This window comes from Paramormyrops kingsleyae, chromosome 12 (assembly GCF_048594095.1).
Source record: "Paramormyrops kingsleyae isolate MSU_618 chromosome 12, PKINGS_0.4, whole genome shotgun sequence".
Taxonomy (NCBI): domain Eukaryota; kingdom Metazoa; phylum Chordata; class Actinopteri; order Osteoglossiformes; family Mormyridae; genus Paramormyrops; species Paramormyrops kingsleyae.
In genome coordinates this window covers 5,607,993-5,614,637 of record NC_132808.1, presented here as the reverse complement: position 1 = coordinate 5,614,637, position 6,645 = coordinate 5,607,993, and the positions used below count along the sequence as shown (strand labels likewise).

General features: G+C 40.1%; 1 long non-coding RNA gene across 1 annotated transcript; it reads right to left on the bottom strand.

The window, feature by feature from the left end:
• Positions 1-5,426: 5,426 nt before the first annotated feature.
• Positions 5,427-6,645, bottom strand: LOC111837702 (uncharacterized). Its single transcript, XR_002836719.1, has 3 exons — positions 6,606-6,645; positions 5,640-5,725; positions 5,427-5,446 (listed from the first exon to the last, which is right to left on the bottom strand). It is a non-coding gene; the product is annotated as an uncharacterized lncRNA (long non-coding RNA).

Genomic DNA, 6,645 nt, shown 5'->3' with positions numbered 1-6,645 from the left:
CCTTGTGAAACCTTATTTTATCACCATAAAAACTGCTTTCGACAGTTGAAGAAATACTGCTTGTTTTCTTTAAATTAATGAGCAAGATGATTATTTTGTTGTCATGCTGCTAAAAGCTAGTGTAGGCTCTTAAGAACGTGCACTCCAGCAAAAGATTTTCAGCTTAATGAAGAGGTGCTTTACTGTGCAGTTATTGTGTAATTTGAATTAATTAGTGCAATGAAATGTCCAAGAGCTTCTATTAGATAAGTGGCTAGAAGATGAACGGGTAAAATGTGTTGAGATGGAGATTTTGTGATAGTAAGGAACTAAGTTTGGGATGTGGTCCAGTAAAAGTGTCACTCAGGAAGTCCTGAAGAATACCACACAGTAGTATTCATACATAACCTAGTCAGGTGCTCAAAATAGTCCCATAATATAAAATATTGTAAACCAATGGCAAACTGCTATTTATTTGTTTCAGAAGATTGGCTGAAATCTACCCTGTGACATTAAAACTAGGTCATTAATCAGTACTTTATCTAGAAACAGATATTAGGAGAGATCTTTTAAAACTGAAACAGGCTTTTTAGCAAGACCCACCCAATATTGTCTGTAGAGCTAAACTTTCCTTGTACCTTGGATATCATATTGAAATGAGCCAGATAAGGTGGTTTGGGCATCTATTCAGGATGCCTCCTGGACACCTCCCTGAGGAGGTGTGCCTGACATGTCCATCCAGGAGATAAACCTGGGGTAAGCTCAGCACACCCGTGGCTGGCCTGGGAACGCCTTGGAATTCCCCCAAAGGACCTGGAGGAGGTGGCCGATGAAAGGGAGGTCTGGGCATCCCTCCTTAGACTACTGCCCCCCCTCCCCCGACATGACCCCAGATATGTGGCAGATGAAGGAGGCTGGATGGATGGATGCATGGATGTATACTATATTTAAAAACACAGCAGTTGTGAAGGAAGCAGTTTTTGCAGGGTAAATAAAATAAATGCATGTAGCAGGGAGGCCGTGAGTTTTGGCATCCTCTGCCTTTCACGCTCGCAAAGGACAAGGGCTCTGATGGATGCCAGGCAGAAAGATCAGGGATTGGTGGACTTGGGGATGACAAGCTTGACCTGCCTGGCTGGAGATCAGCTGACAGAATATATCAAATGAGAGTCAATAATTCTCTCAAGACTTACTGACATTATTTGATGTACGTGGGTTTAGGTTATACTGTATGATGTGTACTGTATGTAGTAACGGGTATGAACATGTACATGGGTTTAGGGTATACTGTATGTGGTAATGGGTATGAACATATACCTGGGTGTAGGGTATACTATATGGTGTGTACTGTATGTAGTAACGGGTATGAACATGTACATGGGTTTAGGATATACTGTATGGTGTGTACTGTATGTGGTAATAGGTATAAACATGTACGTGGGTTTAGGGTATACTGTATGCTGTATACTGTATGTGGTAACGGGTATGAACATATACCTGGGTTTAGGGTATACTGTATGTTGTATACTGTATGTGGTAACGGGTATGAACATTTACATGGGTTTAGGGTATACTGTATGCTGTATACTGTATGTGGTAACGGGTATGAACATATACCTGGGTTTAGGGTATACTGTATGTTGTATACTGTATGTGGTAACGGGTATGAACATATACCTGGGTTTAGGGTATACTGTATGCTGTATACTGTATGTGGTAACGGGTATGAACATTTACATGGGTTTAGGGTATACTGTATGCTGTATACTGTATGTGGTAACGGGTATGAACATATACCTGGGTTTAGGGTATACTGTATGTTGTATACTGTATGTGGTAACGGGTATGAACATATACCTGGGTTTAGGGTATACTGTATGCTGTATACTGTATGTGGTAACGGGTATGAACATATACCTGGGTTTAGGGTATACTGTATGCTGTATACTGTATGTGGTAACGGGTATGAACATTTACATGGGTTTAGGGTATACTGTATGCTGTATACTGTATGTGGTAACGGGTATGAACATATACCTGGGTTTAGGGTATACTGTATGTTGTATACTGTATGTGGTAACGGGTATGAACATATACCTGGGTTTAGGGTATACTGTATGTTGTATACTGTATGTGGTAACGGGTATGAACATATACCTGGGTTTAGGGTATACTGTATGTTGTATACTGTATGTGGTAACGGGTATGAACATATACCTGGGTTTAGGGTATACTGTATGCTGTATACTGTATGTGGTAACGGGTATGAACATTTACATGGGTTTAGGGTATACTGTATGCTGTATACTGTATGTGGTAACGGGTATGAACATATACCTGGGTTTAGGGTATACTGTATGTTGTATACTGTATGTGGTAACGGGTATGAACATATACCTGGGTTTAGGGTATACTGTATGTTGTATACTGTATGTGGTAACGGGTATGAACATATACCTGGGTTTAGGGTATACTGTATGCTGTATACTGTATGTGGTAACGGGTATGAACATTTACATGGGTTTAGGGTATACTGTATGCTGTATACTGTATGTGGTAACGGGTATGAACATATACCTGGGTTTAGGGTATACTGTATGCTGTATACTGTATGTGGTAACGGGTATGAACATTTACATGGGTTTAGGGTATACTGTATGCTGTATACTGTATATGGTAACGGGTATGAACATGTACGTGGGTTTAGGGTATACTGTATGCTGTATACTGTATGTGATAACGGGTATGAACATTTACATGGGTTTAGGGTATACTGTATGCTGTATACTGTATATGGTAACGGGTATGAACATGTACGTGGGTTTAGGGTATACTGTATACTGTACTTAGTACTCTAATGGCACACTGGTATGTATGGTATGGTTCTGTGTCATTAACACATTGATATTGTGAGGGAACTACTGTGGGACTAATGTAATACAATTGAAAAATTAGCTTCTCCAACTGCTCTTTCAATTTTCTGTACAAAGCTAGTTGAAAATCAGGCTTTTTGCCTTTTTCTGTTTTTTGTACATCTGCTGCTTTAAACTGAATCCTCCTGCATAATCTCATCATATCCATCTGACCTCACTATGTTTTGCTTATGTTATTAAATTCCATGTACACAAATTACATCGATATGGATATTATTTCTAAACATCAAACCCATAATCCATATTACTAATATTAGGACAAACCCCCATATGTACAATTTTTTTATTGACTTACCTAACAATTTATGAGACGGACACTGTTTAAAAAGTAGAGTTTTAACAATCTTAACGGTTGTGTGTGTTTTGATCTAGTTTTTGGTATATTTCTTTGGGCATGGAATGGTTTGCGATTTCCCATGAGATATAATTATAGTATCATATCCCATTTATGTATTCTCACTGTCTGAGCCACTTTCAGGGATCAAATTATATAATCATAAACTGGGGGTTGGAGACACAGCCATTTCCATTGGTTTTTTCATTGCAACAATTGACATATTTATACAAGCAGCTGTTGTTGTGGGTAGTGGTGGCTTAATGGTTAGGGAAGAGCACTTGCATTTGAAAGATTGCTGGTTTGAATCCCTGATCAGCAAGGCACCACTGAGGTGCCCTGAGCAAAGTACTGCCTCCCCAAGCCCTGCCCCCTGCTATGTCACATATGGGTTAAATGCAGAGGACACATTTCATTGTTGTGTGCTGTGGTGCGTCAACAACGACCACTGATCATGAAATTCTGAAATTGTAAATAGAGCTCGGTTACAGAAAGACCACAGCAGGATATGATAAACATCCTCAGAATTATCATTCTACCTTTTGGACATCCTATCTGCCCCTATGAAGACAAGGGTCTCTGGCCAATAAAATCCAGAGCTCCACCATCCTTATAAACAAAGATTCAAGACATATAAAGACAGCTGAACAACTGTGAAGCCTAATGTGGAAAATGCATTCTAAATTTGATTAAAAATTAGACAACTTTGCAAATTATGCAACTTTTGTAGACCTCGATGTACATATTTTCCTATTTGCTAAATATCCTCCTTAGAGAGTTACACAGTCAATACAAGGTCTTTTTAAGACTTGGCTGTTTTTTCTTTGTTTTTCTTGGAGTTAAAAGAGAAGAGAAGGAAAAACATTATTCTGGTATTCTGCATATTATCCATCAGTGAACTGGACAGAGGATCACAGCAACACAAAGGTCTTTTACTGGCAGCACTGCGGGGCGTCTGAGGTAGCGTGGGAGACTTATATGAATACACAAGATGTCTTTTGTAAATAAACTTAGCAAACTCTTGTTCAATCAATATTTAACAGTTGCTGGTATGTCCAGACTTATTATTACCCAAAGAGACCATTAAAATTTTTAATAAAGAATCTCAGGTTGATTACCCTGTGTGTAAAGATGAGTGCTCCTGCCATTTACTCCCTCCAGCCTCCTGGCTTTCAGCTTTTTTGGTTCCTTTTTCGCTGCTGATGCACTTTGATGTTAGCGGTAAATGTCTCAAAATGAACACAATGCTCACAGAAAAAATTGCATATATGAATTTCAGCTACAAGACATACATAAGTTTGTTAACCGCTTGTGTAGTACAGGGTTACAGCTAGGAAAAAAATTTGTTTAATTTCATTTTATGTCTATATTTGCACCATAACATTTTAGAATTCACTTTGCATATTTTTACATATTCACAATGACAAACCATTTATCCCAGAATTCTGCAGGGTGCTGTGACAGCAAGTCCTATATAACAACAGCAACAAGCATCTACCCAAAAAGCACTATGGGAAATGTAGGCAGCATGCTGAAAAGACTTCCAGGAAATTTAGATAGGAATATATGGAGGCCCTTCAACTCTTACTTGCAGTGTCATTTGGGTTCAGAGCCTATCCCAGATGCCACAGGAGTAACGCAGGGAAAAATCCAGGACAGGACATCAAAGGCACACATTCACACACACAGACTATTTGGTAACTGTAATTCACCTTAGCATGTTTTTGGGCTGTGGGGAAACCTGAATACCCAGAAACAAAAAAATCCCATGACGACATGGAGTGAACATGCAAACTGCACCACTGTGCCACTCCAACAAAAAGCCTTTTTTATTTTCTCTGTTCTTCTAGCAGGGTTTTGCCCTCAAACCACAGTTTTGTGTTTTATTCACAGTCACTGGCATAAATAAGACCAGATATATCCATAATTTTAAGTGTATTTACTCATGGACACTTTTGACCACAGCATTGGTTAAACATGGCCGGTAAGTTTGTGGAATGGCTGGGAACCCTGTCTTAAGGTTACTGCAGTCCTACAACACAATTCATGGGAGATGGTCACCACATGGCCAAATGACTTCCTCGCTGGCTGAATAGCGCTTCAGAAAGCACATAGCACCCCACATTTCTGTCTCTGCTTCCCGGTAAGTCTTTGCTCTCTGAAAACCACAGCGGAGAGTTCCTTGGCCGCCTCCGTAGAGCTAACAGAGAAGCAGGGGAAGAAGGAAAAAGAAATCTGCTTCAGAATCGCTGGCTATGTGGAATCCGGGGGTTTGGCTGGTTTTAAAGTTGCCACCACTGCTTAAGAAAGAAGCTGATTTGAAAGACCAAGGAAATCTCCCTGATCTATACTTTAATCCTATCTTACTCAGTAGGACATAATACACAACTCACCTTTTCTGACCTTGTCCTAAGTGTAGCGTTCCAGGTAATTTCTTCCTGTAGACTTAAGTGCTGCCCTGTCATTGCTCCAGGGATAACTGTGAGATCCAGACACAGTTCAAGCTGATGGATTAGAAGAAGCATGATGCTGAGACACATTCACAAACATTCTGTACAGGTCCAGGATTCTAAGCCATAAAAGCCAGTAACTCACTCCATTCATGAGACCTTAGGACTCCAAGGGACCCCATCCCCCACCTTGACTGGCACGCTACGCTACTGCCAGTGAGGCTGAATAATGTCTCTAATCCCAAGTAGCATAATCTCTTCCCACTCTGCAGTTTGGCTATAACTTTGATGAGTTGGCCAAACGGCTTGATTTTTCATTTTCCCATTACTGACTTTACACTGTGTCACTTTAGCAAAGGATATGATTGCATAGGTTGCAATACAATCATGTATTCTGGGGAAATGTACAAAGCCAGAGCTGCCTCCATTGCCACCATATCTGCAGTGGAAAATTGTTGGGAACATTATGCATCACTCAGTAACCTCTGCTGTACCACAGGTTGAGTCAGCATCTCCAAACCCTAGACATTATAAAGTCATTGGATAGAGGTTCACCAAATAGCCTATCAGCAGCTCATGCAATGGACAGCACTAAAGCCATACTGGATGAGAGAACCCGATTGAAGGAGGAACGTCTGTTTTGGGATAAAGTGGACCTGCCATCTGAGGTTTCAGGGCTGAATCTCAAATCAATATAGAACACCCAGCCCATAAGCTAGTGATGGCTGACTATTGGATTATAGCTAACTAGTTGGATGAAGCCCAGGGTAAGAAAGGCAGTTTCTTGGTGCTGCACAATTTAGATTTTTCAGGCTCAAAATGATTCCACTTAATAGTTATAAGCAGCATTTATTTAAAGGAATCACCCTAAAGAATTTAAGAAAAAGTTGCTGAATATTAATCACATACATTAGAAATGGGTATGACGGTCCTGGGTATGATGTTAAAC